The sequence below is a fragment of the Balearica regulorum genome, chromosome 2 (genome assembly GCF_011004875.1).
Source record: "Balearica regulorum gibbericeps isolate bBalReg1 chromosome 2, bBalReg1.pri, whole genome shotgun sequence".
NCBI classification, from domain to species: Eukaryota; Metazoa; Chordata; class Aves; order Gruiformes; family Gruidae; genus Balearica; species Balearica regulorum.
Window position 1 is genome coordinate 61,603,907 of NC_046185.1, and position 20,241 is coordinate 61,624,147.

The window sequence follows — 20,241 nt, forward strand, 5'->3', positions numbered from 1 at the left end:
CATATCATATAGATATGAAATAGAACTGTCCAGCCCAGTGACTTTAAGTAATACAAATGGAAAGAATTGCAGCAGTATAAAATCCAAATTTGTGTAATTAGAAACTAATCACATTTCTCCTAAATCTTTTGACATACACAGTCTAAAATAAGAAGGGCAAGGAAGCTGCCAGCAGGTTTCAGAAGCACTTTGCTGTTAGTAGAGGAAGTAGTAATAAGAGGACACTGTATCTGGAAAGCTACATATCATTCTGGTTGCCAGAGTTCAGGAAAATAAAATTTAGATGTGGGAGAAAGCAACTATATAGGCCACACAACAATAGCAGCATCATACCATGTGGCCATAAATTGACTATGCAAGATTTATGTTCACAACTAGAACAAAGTCCCTAGCCTTTCTTGTGAGGTCCTGATATGTTACAAGGTCAGTGACGCAATGATTTCATTAAAGTTAAAAATTATTTAAATTGAAATATTTGTATTATATATTACATGGTGTTAGAACAGGGATGGAAATGTGGACTGCAAGACCTTCTGGAGTCTAATGTGTGAGCTTAGCCTGATGTATTAGAAATGATAGAAAGTGATCGAATGACTGCAGTTATCCATCAACTGGGCTGCACGCTGTACAGTGTGTTCCCACTGCAATAATCTAATGCAAGCATCAATCACACTGTTCCACGATGCCTGTTCTCCAAGGTATTTAAGAAATACCGTATCTAAACTTGTAGAAATAGTGATAATAGTAAATTATACCCAAGTGAGGGGAAAGTGTGGTAGTATAAGCCTGTTAACTAGAAGGGACCTGTGACTACAGTCTCTGAAATCCTGCACCCTTTGGGATTTAAGAAGTAAATTGTTTGCCTGACTTTGCAGACTGCATGAAATAGTTTTGTGAGACACTCGAAGTGCCCCTGAATCTCAGATGAGGATTAATCGTCAGACCCAGCAAACAACTGGCTCTGCCACCACCAGCTCAGCCCGCAGTTGTTGACATCGGGTCGAGCAGTGCTGGCAATGGTGTGTTGTACCACCCCTGCGCCCTGGCTGCAGGGTGAACTCTGGAGAAATCCTGCCATTTCATAGAGACAGAAGAGGCTTGCTGCCTGTCACAGTGGGACAATGGAATTCATGAGATATTGCAGAGGCTATTCTCAATCGTTGAAGAGAGGAAGGTTGATGACATGTTATGGTGTTTCTATGCTTTGAAATAACCCACAGATTCAGACTTAACTAACTCCACAACACTCAGTTTCTCCATTGACAAACATAGCTTTCAAATACATATTATTCAAATAATTTTTTAAGTAAGTGACTGGAAACACTAGAGGCCTGAATTCTGTCCCTCCAACAACCTTATAGGGCTGTCTATAGGAAAGAGTTGCCTTAATGATTTTATCTTCTGTGTCTTCATTCCACAGGTGTAAAGTACAATCAACTCAATCTTGCCCAACAGCAAATTGACATTTTGCTTCTTAGACAACAGCAGAAGAATTGATCTCTTCGTGGGAACAACAGCTAAAACAGTTGGTGCTCTCTGGGAGTTGTTGAACATATGCTTATTCATTGAAATGTTCTGCATGTTACCTACACAATAGGTGCTGGACCTCAGCCATGCACAAAGTAGATGACAGCCGTAAGCACCAGGCCTTGAGCTACATTCTTACTATGGGCTTTTCTCAGGACACCTTCTCTTCCCCCCACTCCCCAGAAAATAACTTATTTTCTAAACTTACAATTTTTAATGAAATAGAATTCTCCTTTTCTGGCCAAATCTGGTAATTATTCGTATCATCTTCACTTTATATAAGGAATTAGTCTGCTTTTTGGCACAGTGTTCCTTTCTTAATTGGCAAACAGGAATTTATCACAATGGAGTAAATTTGATTATTGCATAACATTTTAAAGTATCATTGATACAAATACATATCCTTCCTTTTTGACACCAGTGTCACTGCTCAATTCAAAATCTAAATTAATTTTCACACTTGTATTTCTTCAAACATTACCTTTTTCATTCAGTACACCTCCCCTTTGGCAAAAATATGTTCACTTTACATGTTAGGGAAGTGCAGCCTAACATATGTCATTTTCCAAGCTCCGCAGCGTTATAAAAATCCTCAGAAAAACTCATTTTTTACCAAATTATCTTTAAGTGATAGCATTGTTGTAATTATGATCACATTTTATTTTCACTTTATGGATCTGTAACATGTAGCTACCAACAGTTGTATTGAAAGTAGTAGGACATGTCATTGAGACCTGAACTTCTTATGCTGGCTACAAAACATCCATGAAACCATAGATGGTTATATTTTCACTAATCAATTAGAAACTTGAAAGAAAGGCTTTATTAGCATTTGAGGAGCCCACAGATCTCTTCTCTGCAAAGATGGCGATCATTCGTTGGTCCCTGGGGCTAAGACTATAGTGGTAAATAAAGGACGTCGAGAACTGTTCACTGGCTCTGAGATCAAAGTGGCATAGCCTAGCTCACCTTCACATGCCTGTGCTCTCTTCTCCCCCAAAGAAGTGGGCAACATCAAAACTGCTTCTGTGGAATGGTCCTTGTCACGTTCTATTTGTGCCAAACTCTATTTGGGCAGCCCACCGCAGAATGCCACCTGATATTGGCCAGAGCTGTATGAAGTACCACGCCAATGACTGAGCATGCAGTCACAACAGGCTGTAACCACGACACAATTGGACACCATAATTGTGGTACCATCTCAAATCTGACCCTGTTTTATTTATTTGTAACCTATGAAACCAGCGAGACAGTAAAAGAGAGGTGTTTAACATCTGCAGAATATTGATAGGACATAGATTGATGGAAAGATTATGATGTGCTATGAAATTATTTTTTTTACTCTTGTTTCTATGAGAACTATGAATTTTAAAATCCTAGACATCTTTTAATGGACTCTGAGTAGTGTGCTCATGTTAGCTATTTGGGCTCCCTTTTAAGGAAGCCTCATCATTACAGATACTTAAACTCATGGGTAAGTCTCACAGAAGTACAGGTGGAGTACAGTCCGCACATACCTGGGCCACACAGGTGTTTCCTGAAACAGGATTCCCATGCATTGTCAGTCCTGCTTTGATTTCCAGCTGTAAGCTTCCCTTTCTGTGTACGTAGCAATGTTTTTTAAAGCAGACATACTTCATATCTTGCTTACGAATTGACACAGCAGGAATAGATTCTCCTCCAGAAACATATAAATAGTCGTCTCAACTCAGCATTAAAAACCTATTTTAACCTTCAAAACCAGTGGGAATTCATGGAATAGTTTGGGAGTCATAGATGCAGAAAGCAATAGAAAATAGACATTACCATAAATCACATATAGTGGAGGTGCAATAGAGTGAATGAGAATATATCTCAAGCCCAAATCAATACTAGCAAACTAGCCACACAATAGATTTTTTATTCAGTACTGTGTAGTAAAAGTTGTGAATTGACTTTAAGTTCACAAAGTTGTTCCTCGTGGAAATAATAACTTATTAGTCAGATTTTACCTTTATTAATATGTGTACAGAAAGTGCAAATGATCATTGGAGAAGCTTGCTTACTTTTTTATGTTTTGATTCACAGCGAATAAAGAGTTTCCAAGTCCCTGTCCTATAAAACTTAATAACTTGAATCCAGCTGGCATATCAAAAACCTATGGCCTATCAGGGTTTGGAACATAACCAAGAAAACACAAAGAACTGCAGTGTTAGGAAAACATTGCTTATTGTTACAAAAATATGGGTAGTTAAGCAAAATGTATTGTTTTTTTTAAACAGTAATCCAGAGAGGCAGCCACAGTCTGAGTCCTAAATCATGTCTGATTTCCTCAAAGTTCAAGGAAAAAGAGAAGAAGTATTTTTGTTCTAGATTCATGGCCAATGCAAAATCATTGCAGAGTGATTTCTTCCAGCTTTCTTTGGACTCAATTTAGTTCTTATTGTGGCATTACTATACTTGAAAATCTCTATGTGTAAATAGCTTCATCTATTTCCTCTCATTTAATGTAGTGGGTAGATATGTCCTGGCTAGGACAAGCAGGAGTCTTCCTTTAACAGAAAAGATGGGAAAAAAAATCTAAAAGCAGAATAAAAACCATATGTATTCCTTTAGATTTGTTTAGCAGCAGAAACCCTGAGGTAGAATAATTCTTAAAAAGGATTGAAAACACATATGCTAAAAAGAAATGAGTGACTTGACTTACAGACTGACCCGACTACAAATATTAACATGCCCTAGGGATTCCAACTGCACTTTAGGCAAATCGAATCTAATAATCACATCATAACCTTATCTTTCAGGAATCATTAATAGCATATCCTCCAGAAAATCTGGCAAACTACTTTAGAATAAAGGTATATCTAGGGCACAGCTCGGCAGTATTTTGAGACCAAGTTTATCATCCTCGTCAGAGAGCAAGCAAGCCTGCAAACCTCCTTTCCTAGGCACAGTACCCCTAAATTCCTAAGCATGGCTTCTAGCCTGACACACACCCTGATACACATGAGCATGGTTTTCTGCAGGTTTGGGCAGCCTGCAGGGTGTTTATCGCAGTCACGTGGTGAGGATGCAGGTACGGCGTGCTGCACAGCATCTTTCAGTTATACACTCTCTCGGTGGCTGATAAATAGTCACAAAGTAACATGTCTCTAAATATAACAGGCCAGGGGCCACCTGCACAGGGTTTTGAGGCCAAATGGGGTGGCACCACTTGCAGCCAGGTGCCTACGCTCCCTTGCCCTCAGAGCCGCATTCGGTCTTCCCCCCGGTCAGGGCCAGGGCAACGCCTGGGGGCACCCTGGGCATCCCCCAGGCCAAACCTCCACTGGAAGCATGCTGAAAACAGCAATATGGAAGTGCCAGTAATCCTACACTGTTATCTGTTTTATTTAATGCTAAAGCCATAAATCAGGGAGAAAGATGGTATTATATCCTTTTCACCTTCTATTAGAGTTCAGCATTCCCCTGATAGGAAATCAGTCTCTCCAGAGAGAAGGAGCTGATCCTAGATTGATTTCTGAAATATTCTCAAGCTTCTAGGATTTAAGAGGACATGGATAATTGATTTGTGTTTCACGTGCTACATTCATTTGTGGAACATGTCTTCAGCTGCAGTAATCTAGTATTTCTCCATTACAGTAATGTGTATGAAGCCCCATTTACATTAAGCTTTTGTAATATAATTCTCTTTTAACTCCCAAGGCCATTGGAGACATATTGATATTCCTCACTTACTTTTGGCATGAACACATGAGATGCTTGAAACCTGCTTCTTAAGTCAGAACTCAATGTTTCCCTCTCTGCACTGCGAATGACCTCTTTTAGAGGGATAGCATTTTCAAGGCAGGAAGCAGGAGGCATTGCTCTATTCCACTGTCTCTGCTACATGAATTAAATATGATTAAACTGATGGCAAGGTTTCACTGTTAAAATGATCATTCCTGAGAGACATAGAATAATGAGAGCTTCTTTTAGCAGATATTCAGGTGAATTCTGTATATTCAGGAAATTCCTTGTAGACTGCATAAGGCCAATATTTGTGGTATTTTTCAGCTCGCTATCTGATTTAACCTTCCCTAGTAATTATCAGTTTATTGTTTCTTAAAAAGATTTTTTAAATAGTACTAATTGTGAAGACTGCTTCAGTCCCTTGAAACTGCTAGAAAGACCAAATCAATTTCATTTATAACTCTGCCCTTTCTCAGATGTGTTATGCCAGGTCTATTTCAGGTCATTTGTTTAGTTAAGTCATGGTCTTGCTTGTTTCTGTTATAGATAGATAGAAATATAAAATTAATTTTGATAAGGTCCAGTAAGCTGAACAATCTGAATTCCACAGTTCTAAAACTTGCTGAACAACAGGAGATTAGGAGATTTGGTCAGTGTCAGAAAGGCATGACTTCACATACGGATTCCCATTTATGACAATTGACTTTGTGCAGCATGAAATAGATGTCTCAGTGCAAAAATGATGACATATTGCTTTCATACATTCTCTTAAAATGAAGGAGATTCTGCAGATAATTCTCCTAGGATTTTCACATTTTTTATTGGCATAAACATATGGGAACAGTTTATATCCTGCTACCTCTATTTCAATGGTTTTAAAAATGCAGCAAAGTGTAGAGTCTGTTTGGGGTTTGTTGTTGTTGTTGTTTTCTAGCATGCAATATGTATCTCCCTGATTAAGAAGTACCATTTTAAAAAAATCTTACCTTTTTGTTCCTTTTCATCAAAGAACAAAGGAACAAAGATTGTACTAGTGTGTATTGCCTCTTGAAAATACTGCATACAAATGTTTTTCCCCCTGAGATCTTAAGATGCCAACATAGAGATACCAAGCAAACTTGCATTACCTACCTTTAGTAAAGAGCTTAGTTATTACTTGAGTTCCCAAAAATTCTCTTAAGTATTCCTGGGGACATAATGTGATGACTATTAACTGAAGAATGACTAAACATCATAGGAATTGATCTAAGAAATGTTTCTCTTGTATCCAATGGAAACCTCTAGACCACAAAATTTCTTTTGTATTATCATAATCTTTCTCCATTTTCCGTGCTCTCTGTGAACAGGTCCTTTTAAGGACATAATTCTCTATGTGGATTTCATTCCAGTAGTGTAAATGGGAAAAAGATCTGATATGTGGCAAGACATTTTCTCACTATATTAATAACTCGGTAGTCAAACTGCTTTTTTTCCCCCCTCAATTTCTGTACATCTTAAACCATGAAAAGAAATTACAGGATCTGGTTATTTTGCCTATCACTATTTATTTTTTTTTTAAAATAGAATTATTTATGGAGAAAAAGAAATGCACTATCCTCCCTATTTACTTTGAGAATATGAGACTTCTTGGGCTGGCCTCAGCTCTTTGACCTCTCGTTAAACAAAATATGTTTCCAAATCTAGAAGAAAAAATAAATGTTTGAAAGCTCTAAGTTCTGCAAACAACAATTCATTAAGTAAAGATGTAAAGAATATTAGCATTATTGATTCTTCCAGCAGCATTTCAAAAGACAGTAGTTTTGAAAGTAATTCCTGAAGTTGGTGAATGCTAAGTGTCCTCTGAGAATACATGTTGTACAGACGTTCACAGTGGAAATCCAGAGGAACATCCTGTTTATGAACATGACCAGTCTGAAAATGAGTTGCTGTGTTTCTCAGTCTCTTTAAAAATGGCAGTTTGAGGAATATATACTGAGATGTGTGATTAATCTTTCACAGTTGTAATTAGGAAGTGTGCAATTAAGATCTACACCTATCATTTGTAAATGTGCTTATAAACTGCTACTTACACATTGCTAAATTGTAGCAGGTACTTCCTTTCTGTTGCAGTTTGATTTAGAGAAATTTAATTTTAGATGAATTTTTAATTCTTCATGAAATTGAATTTTATCCAATACATTTGCTATTGAAAGCTATTTCCTGGATGTGTTTAAGACCAGGTTGGATGGCTTTGGGCAACATGGTCTAGTGGAGGGTGTCCCTGCCCATAGCAGGGGGGCTGGAACTAGATGATCTTTGAGGTCCCTTCCAACCCAAACCATTCTATGATTCTATGATTTCTGCAGATAATTGCATCCCTTGTAGCAGTATGGGATAAAAAAGAAAACATCAGAGCAAAAGAAGACAACAACCTTATGAATGAGGAAATATAATAACCAAACCTTATAGGCTCAGTTGCTTCTTACGCCTCTATATATGTAATCGGCTGTCAAGAAAGGCAACCTCTTCCCACTGTCCAACTAGGGGAAGAATCGTCTCTCAACCTTCTATCTCTTTCACATTAGTTAATTCTGCTTGCAACTTAAAGACAATGGTGACCACCAACACTCATTTAGGTCAGTGTTTCTTTTGACACTGCAACTGGTGGAAAACCAAAGAAAAGCACTTTAGCTACTGGCAAAATAAGAAATTGGTCAAAGATTGAAGTCTTTGAAAAAACTGTTGTCTAACAACATGGATTTTCATTAAGGGAAACATAACAAAGGTGATTCATAGATATTAGTGAGGAAAAGATGCATTTGAATTTATAAATATTTACTTCTTGTTTTCCTGGATGTTCATCTTTTGTATAGGCATTTTAAAGCATGACAAAAAAGATACCTTCTCATTCTCCCTGATTAGAAACCAGATGGCCCATGAGCCAATTCATGAACATTTTTAGTCATTCTACAAACTTTAAGTATGATTTAAGCCTTTTCTGACTTTTTGGAATTATTGAAGCAATATTTGTTAAATATCACTTATCCTGATCTCTTTCTTTTTCCATGTGTGCTGCAACAATGGAAATGCATTCTTTTGGATCCAGATATATCAACCTCATAATATCTGCTTAACTATTGCATAAACTTTCTACCTTTCCTGGAATGAATATCATGAGTTAGGGGTATGTGAAACCTAAGAGGAGAATTTTCTAGCTTAAGTCCTCTGAATCATCCTCTAGAAAGAAGCCTCTGGCCTGTTGGGTGTTTAAGGTTAGATAGTCTGAATTCTGTTCTATGTTAATTATACTACCTACTTAGAGTAGTAAAAATTTACATCCATATTTTACAGGAACAAAGGGAATGCAGTGCCAAGCCAGGGAGTCTCTACAGAATATAGGCCTAAATTATGCTTTAATTCTGTCAAGCCATCAGTTTACCTCCTAGATGTTGTAAGGTAGGATGTTAGATTGCCATTGCTATTCCTTCCCTGAAAGAGTGATCAATAGCAAACATGATAGATAGTGCTAGGCAAAGAAAGAGTGGTCCTGATTGTGAAAGATGCTGATTACGTTTTGCCCTGTGGGGCAAAACTTTCATTTCACAAAAGTGCTAATACAAAACATCCCTTTCACTCAATTAGCACTTATTTGAAGGCTTCTGTTCTCTGACTTGCAGCTCTAACAAATATGGCACAGAAACTCTCCAGTTATTTCCCTGTCAGAAACCTAATGTTCAAATCTGTCTACAGCCATGCTGTGTCAAAGAAGGCCACTCTCACCTCACATTTCCTGAACCATTATCCCAACTCAGCGTCCTAAAAGAAACTCTCCTGCTTTTTCTTTTGCTAGTTATTTCTCTGATATTTACTTTCCCCTTTTCTCTAGCTCAACCTAGGGATCATGTACAGTTCCCTAATCTTCAGCCTCTTTGTCTAAATAATGCTGTGTGTCGCTGTTAACTGAGATGTAGGTCAGAGTACTGTATAGCATTATTTATTAAATTACTGTGGTTATTATTTCATCTTGCCATCAAAGGAAGCATGCTTGTGACCATTCTCTCCCAAGTATTTCTGTACCATCATGAAATATCCGAGAATAAAAGACATTTTATGTCAGAATGAATCTAATGCACTGTTAGGAAAACCTGTCTTCATTGCAGGAAGGCCATTCATGGTTCACTGCCCTAACATTATTCAACATGCATTGAAAGCTGTTTCAAAGAGATGAAGTGACAAATATATGTGAAAAATGTATCATGTTTTTACCTGAAACATAGCTTCTTCTTACAGTCTTTCCCTGTGCTTTCCAAATCAGAAATTGTTAGGAGGAAACAGGCTCAAAATTGAACTTAACAAAAACAAGCAAACAAACAAGCAAAAAATTGAAAGAGTAATATTTTAGACTTGGACTCTGGTTTTGATAATTTAGAATCCTTCATTTCTTCATTTATTTATCATATTCTTACTTAGAGATATATATTTATGAAAATATTCAAAATGAGATGGTGGTAGATATCTAAAAAAAAGAAACATTAAAAAGCTTGTAGAACTAAAGCATCATATTGTTATATTGTTTAATAATTAACACTTAAAAATTCATCTGGCTGGCTTCATCATGTCACAATTGCATCTTTAAAGATTTCTGCAGCTGACATTGTTTCTGACTATATGGAATACAGATTAAAATAGCAATATATTTCAATGCTTGCAGGCATATTTTTTTATATAATCTTCCTCTGAGCATAACTAAGAAAAATATATGTCGTGGAGAGATGTTTCAGCATAAGGTTGTGTTTTTTTTAAAGTCTCTTAATGATATAATTGCATTGTTGGCTACCATGAAGCTCCAGAATGGGAAGTTAACATATAGAGCACCTTTTTTCATATGGTTCCTATTTCATACAGTTTACTCTGGCCAGCAGTGTAGACCAGATAGACATGATGAGGAATTAAACCTCTCATATTCAACATCTGTCTCCTCTAACTTCTTCCTTACGATCTGCTCCCATTCTCTCTTTCACCCGATGCCCTTATATAGTTCCTTTCTGTAATTAGTGATTACTTCTCTCATTGTCACACACAGAGCTATGTTTTTTCATTTCACAGACAGTGAGAAAAAAATCAATCTTGGAGTAGCTCCAATGACCTCAAAGGAAATTCTCTGCGGATATGTTTGTCTCTCCATTAGTCTAAATTCCCTTATCATTTCTAACTGTTACTTCTTCAGCTGCAAAAGAGGACTGCTTAAAGCTCTGACATCACCATGTCAATTTTACAGTAGGGCTTTTGGAGGAAGAGTCACTGGTAAGTATCTGTTTGGGTTCTGTTGCTAATTTTCAATGTATGCTTGGTACCACACCAGTACTTCATACTTGTGAATGATACTTATGGTAATGCCTTGTTTAGATCTGCCATTTTCTCTTGGAAAGTATCAGGCAACAGGAAAGTAAAATGCCATATGGAGAGCAAAATGTTTACTTGACATTTTTGACCTGCTGTAGACATGACATTGGCAAACAGCGGCGACATGATCCAATGGGTGACATTCCATGGGTGCTATGCCATGCATACATACCCTTGGTTCTCCTGATTTCCATCCCTTTCCTTCTCCTGTTTTCTTGCTTGAGCTCATACAATGCTCTGTCTTCAGAAGTGGAAACCCTTTTGCAACAAAGAGCTTATAAACTGGAACCGTGCAGGAATAAAGTGTGAGAATGTCCCTGTAGAGTGCAGCATAAGACAACAATTCTAGTAAAGAAAAATTAATTGTGATATTTTATAGCTCCTGGCAGTGAAATCATGATTATAATTTTGAAAAATGAAAAGAGAAAAACAAAGCAAGTCTGACAGAAGATACAGGATGTAAACAATGATGTAAACAGTAGAAACCATAGTGTTTCTCGACAATTTTCTAGAACAGCTTCTTTTTATCGTATGCTAACGTGTCCAATGAGATGTTATGAGCTTGGTTATTCATTCTGCTACTGAAACAAGCAAATAGGTCATGAGAAATCTTCTGGAGACAGAGCTTCCTTGAAGTCCTGCAGTCTAGATGCCAGGCACCTTCATGCTGAATCACAGAGTCTAATTAATGATCAATATTGTAGATGTATTCTCAGGTAGCAGACTTATCCTATGACAATTTTGTGTAAATATCATGAAACTTTAGTATAGAAGAAGTCAATGCAATTATTCATTTCCTAGATCCCATCGTTATATCATGTATAAAGGGTTTGACATCATCTTAACAATAGTTACCACACAATTTGATCTAGATGAGCAGGATCCCCTTTACAATTAGAATATCTGTAATGCATAGTGAATGTTTATATCTACATGCCATTTAATGAGCTCTAAATGGGATATGAGTAAAGAACAAAAAAGGTCTCATTTCTATTATATACTTTGACCCATTCCATAATATATCCAGAATAAATATACCTAAGTTCAAAAAATAGCCAAAACTCAACATAATTTACAAATGTCAGGAAAACATAGTTTTCCTCAGATAAAACCTTATATACATGCATGAATAAAATAATTGTATTTTTTAGCATATTTCTAGTACTAATGATCATTGTTATAGCACCTAAAACTTCCAGCTTATTTCTTTCATTTAAGGGTCTCAGAGCTCATTACTGGTTTAAGAGCCCAAACATCTTTATAATGTGAACAAATATTATCTGCATTTTGCAGTAAGAATATTGGCAGAAAATTAGCTTCTGGGAAAGTCGTGTTCCTCCTCTCCCTATCTTATATTTCCATGTATTTTAACTATTCCAGCACTATTCCTTCAAAATTGGAAATGATTCAGCCAGTCAGAATTTAGGAACGCTGTTACATTTTTACCTGATTCATCCTTGCAGCTCAGTACATATACTTATTTCTTAGTCACTCATTTTCTTGCACTAATATTTACATAATGATAGCACAGTTCTATCTTAGTAATTTACCATAGTATGAAAATTGCCATACTCTGAATTGCAGGCAGTCATTATTAGCCAAGCAAAGTACAGAGATTTACATTAACCAATGTATTGCTCTTTCTCAGTTACTTTATTGCAGTTATCTAAATCTCATAGCTCTGATTAGCTAAGGGGGGGGGGGGGGGAAGTGTTTTGAGAAAACTGAGTTGGAGTGAATCAAAGTTTTGAAATTGCCACACTTTTACTGAACATGGTTTTGTTGACCATGTGGTCTCATGGCTTTTATTATAAAGATTGCCCAGGTGAAAAAAATTTTAACAGGTAAAGACAGTACAATAATCTGGGTGAAGGCACCATTGTATAAACATTTGTAAGATAAACCGTGTTGCTTAAGTCTGTAATTCATCTTAGTCTGTTCTGTAAAGAAAATAGTTTCTCCTAAATCTATAGCTTGTTGATAACTATATCCTATGGAAATACTTAACATTTAAAATATATAAAGAAAAAATGTTCTCAGGGAAGCATAGCTACTTAAAGATATGATTATAATTATGGTATTAGAAACATAGGGCCAGGTTTCCCCGTATTATAGACTATCACCACTCTGTTGACTCTGAAAGAGTGACAATAATTTACAGAGGGTCTAAAGCAAAATGTCCAAGACATGTAAGTGACTTAGAAGCTCAGCTGTAGAGAACTCCAGCTCTTAATTGCATAGGCACATTTTCAACCCTTTGGCCTCTTTGTTCTGGGAGAGATTTAAGAATAAAAATGTACATTTGTTCTCAGATGATTCATCCTCTGCTTCAGGAGCACATAGGGTGATATAATTGAGAGACAATATGCCACATAAAATAACAAGCACATTTTAAGGAGACAAATTCTCTCCTTTGCCTTGTCTTCAGATCAGCTGCAGTCTGGTGGCTGGGATTCTCCCCGGGGAGACGAGATACTCGTGTCAGTGGAAGGCTACAGCCAGTTTGCCTCAAGAGCTGATTTGGCCATTAGGCTGCCAGAAGTTGTCTGAGTGCTACATAATCCATATGTCCTCAGCTATGTTTAGTGTTTCCTCTCCTTTTCTCTTACTGGGGTAGCTCTTACCTTGGGGATAGTAAGATCCTTTCCCACACACACATGTTCTTATAACTCTTTGAGCCTTATTTCCCTTGTGCTAAGCACAAAGAGTGCATATGATATCATCATGTCCATCATCATCTTACACAGCTTTTCTTAATGGGGAGGCAGGGGTGTTCTGGTTATACCCAAAGGTAGTGAGGGGGGCATGAGGGATGAGCATGAAAAACAGCATGGAGGAGAAAGTTAGAAGATCCCAGCATCCCAGCTGTCCTGTGATTTTGTCCATCAGGTGAGTGGTGTAAGTCTATTATACAACTGTATGCTTCAGCCCTCCTTCTTATGATGAACTTGGACAACTGGGTTTTTCAGTCTTGAAAATCAGGTTTAGTAAATGCATTACAAAGTTCTTGCATTTGTATGCCTGCACAGTAAGCCCTCACTCTGGAATTTTCTGGCTACGTCCAAGGAGTCAGGGATGAACAAATGATAATTCAGGCTAAGCCAAAAAGAGGTGCATAGGAGAAAACAGAAAAGTAATAGTGATCTAATTTTCTGTTTCCCAACACATTATAATCTTGTTAGTATTGTCTTTATAATCCATGACCATACTTTTGTTTTGTGCAATGTTTTTCCTTTAAGCCTTCTCTGTGTTACGTACGTGCAAACATACAGACACACACACGCACATTCTACTGTAAAATTTTCTGTTGAAATTCTTATCAGCTGAAAATCATTAGAGCTGCCACTGTCTCATGAATTAAAGGTCTGTATAGGATAATTGCATACACTTCTGAGAAAACCTAGAATGAGTCTTGCGGGCAACTTTCTAGCTGCTGTTTTGAAGCTATGCAAAGCACCTAAAACTGGGACCCAGAACTGTTCTCAGTGGTTATAGTTTAATATACCATTCCCAAAATTAGGAGTTGTAAATATTTGTAATTGCCTGCAAGTTTGCAGCAGCTGAAATAAAGTACTCATTAAACCTAGTCTTCCACTCCAGTTATCTTTGTTTTTCTCTTTCCCTCAGGAATCCATTTTCTCTTAACTAATGCCAATAGTGTTAATTTTTTGCAAAACAGTTGTTATGTTATGTATGTAAAATGTACATACATTTGATATTCATTTCCTAGTTTCTCCATGAGCTTTCAGGAGTGATAGGTAAGTTATCATCTATATTCATATGGAAAGATAATTTCATAATATTAATATATATTAATATGAAGCGATAGAAACCTAAATTTGGAACAACTCATGTGTGTGTTTATTTTTTAAAGTATGAGTAGATTCCTGGAACTCAAATAAAAACACATATAGAAACATGGTAAGATTTTGTTTTAAAATCGTTTGTTTAAGGTTCTGAAAATAAAACAATGTAATTACGGAAAAAAAAAAAAAAAAAGAATACACCTCATAAAGAAATATGTCCTTAACCTCAAATTTACAGATGTGAGAGTAAAACCACTTAAAGATCTCAGGAGATCATCAGAGAAGGACCTAAGGGAGTAGCACATCTTTTATCAAAAGTTGTTGGACTCAAATAATTTTCTGGTTTTAAAATCCAGAACCCTAATTTGGCACCTCATCTATTTATATTATATATATATATTTATTTTAAAAATAGATGCTTTAAAAAGGAAAATAAAAGAACCAGCTTTATCATCAGACTGGTACCAACTGTTGGCCTGAAAGAAATACTGATCTACCAGTGTACGAGTACTCAGGGAGGCACTTCTTTCCAGCCTCTGCTGACAAAATCCTTCAAAACTTAAAGTCACTCTTTTCAGAGCTGGTGATGTTATGTTGCTGTCTCTTACTTTTCTCCCCATAAATTTACATATTCAGTCAAGATGCTTTGACAAGGACCTAATCTTTTACTTCCAAGGCGTCCTAGCCCATACTTTGTGAGGAGTTTGCTCATCTAGGTGTATACAAGCATGGTCTGAGAAGCATGTGCTTTGCTAATCTGTGAAGGTTTTTAAATATGTGTCAGGCTGACATGAGAGATAGTTCAGCCTGGAGTAGAATTTCTTTCTTCACAAGAGGCAAAAATGTAAAATATGCAGTATCTGAGAACTGTAAGATAAAACTTACTCCAAAGATATTTTCATGTCTCCCAAGTCTGGTAGCTACTGAGATGGGGTTTTTAAAATCACGGTTTTAAAGTAACCAGAATCCATTTAGATGCTTTTGTGGATCTGATTTCTTTTTACCCTCACCAGGATCTTGATTAAGCTTTACTTTAAAAGCTTTGACTAAATTAGACTCTTATTACTAAGAAGAAAAGTAGTGTCTCTATTTACCCTTACAAATGTGAAAACGTTTGACTGAGTTTGTAGTCACAGCACTTTGGTAAAGAATGAAAGACAATTAAATCTAACAGGGAAATCTAATAAATAATTCACTGGAAGAGCTGGGAGATGCACAATAGGGTTTTTTTTTGAGAACTGTAAGGAATCCAGAAAGACTTGTTGTCTTCTAAAGCTGAACAAGGCTAGAATAAAAGTGAGCATCAGAAAAGCACTATGGCTTCTAATGCTAGTCAGCTCCTCACAACCAAGTTTTTGCCCAGAGCTTCTGTTAACTTTTTCTTTCTGGGCTCCTGGAATATTACATGTATTTTCTGTCATGGTCTTTGAACAGAAGTGTATAAAATCTTCAATATAATACTTGGGTTGATTTTCAAACTCAAAGAAGCTATGCAGTGACCAGTCACAGAATTACTGATTGAGGATAGGTCTGTAGTAGATGTACAGTTTGTATGGCATTCAACTAATACTCAGGTTTGTGTGCAAGTATATAATTATTCCAAACCAAATACAGACCTCAGGGTGTACAAACTCAACTGGATCAAACCTTAATAAAACAAAAAACCTGAACCAAATAAAATCCTTTCCCACATGCCGGAAAAGGAAAATATTCTGCAATTACATTAGACAGCAAAACCACAGGTTTTTACAAATATCTGTGAAAGGCATAACAGGCTAGCATTTAATGACAATCTGCTTTGAGATTTAATGAAAAAAACATGCTATTGCTGATGATGTTACAATGACAGTGAACTATTTTGTTTGCTAAATAAAATTAGGATGTAAAGAGGCAGATTGCTAGGATAGCAGCAAAAGTGGATTTTGGGGACAATAATGCTTTCATCAGGGAAATAATCCAAAATGTCACTATGTCTCTGGAGCGTTTTTTCTTTGCTGAAGGTTTTACAGTCACATTAACAATATAAAAACATCATGGAATAGTTCTTTGTAGAGAAGAAGGTTTCTTCTTTGGCTGTCTTGCCTAATGGCAAATGTTTGCAGTTTCATGAGACTACCCAAATATTAGTGTTCCTTTGAGGTTTCACATGCTAAATAATTAATTTGGAGTAAATCAGAAACACTCTGAAATATGTAGCAGTTATGAAGATGATATAGTTTTGATAATTTGTCTTTTTGGGCTCCTTAGACACACAAATCAGAAGGAGATTAATGTTATATGGAAACCAAAAAAAAAAAAAAGAAAAAAAAAAAGAAAAAGTGCCTGTCTATAAAAAGTTACATTTGGATTATTATCAGTTAATACTGTAAAGGTGAACATTCGCCCAATGTTTCCAAGGGAGAAAGGGTATAAAAGAGCTGGAGGGCAGTGAGCTGGGCTTGAGGTTTATTAAGGCAGAAAAGGCAATGACAGATTTGCAGCAGCAAAAATATTCCTGCATTATCACATAAGAATTTAAATATTGCATATGAGATCAATTGCTGATAAAGTTGTATTAAATTAATTCAAATGACAACAACAAGATGCACAGAGTAGTGATAACGTGCTGCTTTCGGTCTTTGTGAGAAATACAGTTCTAGTTTGTTAGGTAACTACAGATATGGCTTGTGACCTGCAGAACTGAGGGTTTACCCAAAATTGTTTCAAATTTTGTGTGACATCTCTTGATAATCAAAGAACAGCAGTGGTAGCTTAAAGCTATTATTCTCTCTGGTTAGCCAGACCTCTTCCTACTGGAACTGGCATTGCGCTTGAAGTCACTTTTCTGATAACTTCCCAGGGAGACAGATTTTCTTAGAAGTATGCCATAGCTATTTTCCCAACCTGCAGTTGCTCAGAATGCTTCCCTCTGTCTAGTTGCCTGTTATCCAAATGAACAAAATAACCAAAAGTTTGGGGTTCAAATTTGTATGCAGATCTCACTGCTGGTTTCGATTTCTGTGTTCCTTATTTGTGCTTTTAATGAGATTTGGATTTTCATTTTGGTTTTAACTTTCTCTTTTTTTCCTGATGTCATTTCAAGGCCCGTGAATTTCAGGCAGGATGTACGTTACATGTGATTTTTAAAGCTTTACATGCCTGTAAGGATTACTTTGTGGTTTCAGATAAACTATCTTGTTTTGGCCCGTATCTTTGCTGGTTAGCCATCACATATTGCAGCTGGCAACATTTCTTCTACAGGATTTTTCCTGGGTTTGATTTGATCAATGTTCTATTGGGTTATACTTCCCAACCCAGGGACCATTAGCCTAGTCACGTGGATGATAACAGAGACATTCTCCCTTGCTTCCATAAAAGCAGCCAAAGCAGAGAACTTTTGCAAATTCAGCTTACATTCTCCAACAATGCTCTAGCTCCTTGCATCAGCAGAATCACTCCAACTTGTTTCGCAGGGAGCCTGGCCAGGCTGCATGTCGTCAGAATTGCTTTTTCAGAACCCAGCACTTTTTAGACCAGTCTCCAGGATGTTACAAGCTCATAAGGCTTGTTAACAGCACCTGCAGTGGGAACTTTGATATATAATTTCTGATTAAAAGCTCTTCCTTGAATAGGACAAACTGAAAAGGACTAGAAATTAACTCTGACTCATCGCTGACAAGTATTTGCCAATGGTCAAAATCTCTGTGGTGGGTTGACCCTGGCTGAGGGCCAGGTGCCCACCAGAGCCGCTCTATCACTGCCCTCCTTCTCTAGACAGGGGAGAAAAGGTATAACGAAACGCTTGTGGGTTGAGATAAGGACAGGGAGAGATCATTCACTAATTATCATCACGAGCAAAACAGACCGAACTTAGAGAGGGAATTCATCTAATTTATTACTAAGCAAAACAGAGTAGAGGAATGAGAAATAAAATCAAATCTTAAAACACCTCCCCCCACCCCTCCCATCTTCCCGGGCTCAACTTCACTCCCGGCTTCAAACCTCCACCCCCCCTCAGCGGCACAGGGGGACGGGGAGTGGGGGTTACGGTCAGTTCATCGCACGGTGTTTCTGCCGCTTCTTCATCCTCAGGGGGAGGACTCCTCTCATCGTTCCCCTGCTCCAGCATGGAGTCCCTCTCATGGGCTACAGTCCTTCATGACCTTCTCCAACGTGAGTCTCCTCCACGGGGTGCAGACCTTCGGGAGCAAACTGCTCCAGCGTGGGTCCCCCACGGGGTCACAAGTCCTGCCAGCAAACTGCTCTGGTGTGGGCTCCTCTCTCCACGGATCCACAGGTCCTGCCAGGAGCTTGCTCCAGCGTGGGCTTCCCACGGGGTCACAGCCTCCTTCAGGTGCCTCCACCTGCTCCGGCGTGGGGTCCTCCACGGGCTGCAGGTGGAATCGCTACACCCCCTCATCCTCCCTCCATGGGCTGCAGGGGGACAGCCTGCTTCACCATGGTCTTCACCACGGGCTGCAGGGGAATCTCTGCTCCGGCGCCTGGAGCACCTCCTGCCCCTCCTTCTGCACTGACCTTGGTGTCTGCAGAGTTTCTTACATCTTCTCACTCCTCTCTCCAGCTGCAAAAGCTCTCTCTAACTGTTTTTTTTCTCTTTCTTAAATATGTTATCACAGAGGCGCTGATTGGCTTGGCCTTGGCCAGCGGTGGGTCCATCTTGTAGCCGGCTGGCATTGGCTCTGTCAGACACAGGGGAAGCTTCTAGCAGCTTCTCACAGAAGCCACCCCTGTAGCCCCCCCACTACCAAAACCTTGCCACGCAAAACCAACACAATCTCAAAGGAGAAGGGGAAAAAATTTTATTAAAATTCATTTATCTATCAGAAAAATGTGTAAAGCAGTCAGACATTTATACCACAGAAGATAGGTTTCAGATGCTTTCCCTTACTTTGAGAAATCCCTTCTTCTTATGTAATGAAACACAGTGATGTCACAGTAGATGTGATGAATGGAAAAAAAAAAAAAAAAAGAAAAGTTCTCTTTTTCTTTTCCTGACAACAAATATTAACACATTATGCACATCAATGCATACAAAAATCATATAATTGAGAAAACATTCTCTGCACAAAAGCTGCTTCAGCACCCAGCATTCTAGCCAGAAAAAAAAAAAAACAACAACACAGTGTGTGTGTGCGGGGGGGAATCAATGTTCTTTTCATAAAGTATGAAGATTTTCTGGTGTTTGCACTTAATATTCTAAGTTTATTCTCAGTGATTGCTTTTATGCACTATTGCTCTTTATATAAACTACAGATCTTACCAATTCCCCTCATCAATTATCCAGTCCCTATACTTCTGTTCCTGCCCTTAATTGATTGATTTGCTTAAATTTTACATAAATCTTTATCCTTTCAATCTACATTTTTTTATTGAATATCAGTCTTCTGTAAAGAGAGAAAAAGCTGCTCTTTTTCTGAAGAGAACTAAAACATGCACAGCATCAGAAAAGAAGTAAAATTTTATATATTTACTTTATCGATGTTTAATATACATTAGTTAAGTATTCAGACATTATTTATCTTTTTTTTATTTTTCTCTTCAGCATGGAACCAAAAGACAGTGTTTGAGGAAAGCAGTATTCACTGTTCAAAGAAATAATTTTAAGGTGATTATTGCAGCACTGAAGCATTTTCTTTCTCTTTGTGCATCAAACTGACAATTTTGATGAAAGATAGAGCTGCTGTTTCTTCCAATTTCTTTCTCAAAATAATGTTTTGTGATTTCTTTTTAAGTTATTCTCTTTCATGTTTACTTAATTGTGCAAATCATAGAATTGGACAGGAAAGCAGATGTGACCTAAAGTTGTAATTACTCA

At 37.5% G+C, this 20,241-nt stretch overlaps 1 long non-coding RNA gene across 1 annotated transcript in view; it reads right to left on the reverse strand.

Moving 5' to 3' along the window:
- Positions 1 to 19,146, reverse strand: part of LOC142600411 (uncharacterized) — a 70,924-nt gene extending 51,778 nt beyond the window's left edge. The window contains exon 1 of the long non-coding RNA XR_012833881.1: positions 18,942 to 19,146. This is a non-coding gene — a long non-coding RNA (uncharacterized LOC142600411). The remainder of the gene's footprint in view (positions 1 to 18,941) is intronic.
- Positions 19,147 to 20,241: the final 1,095 nt, after the last annotated feature.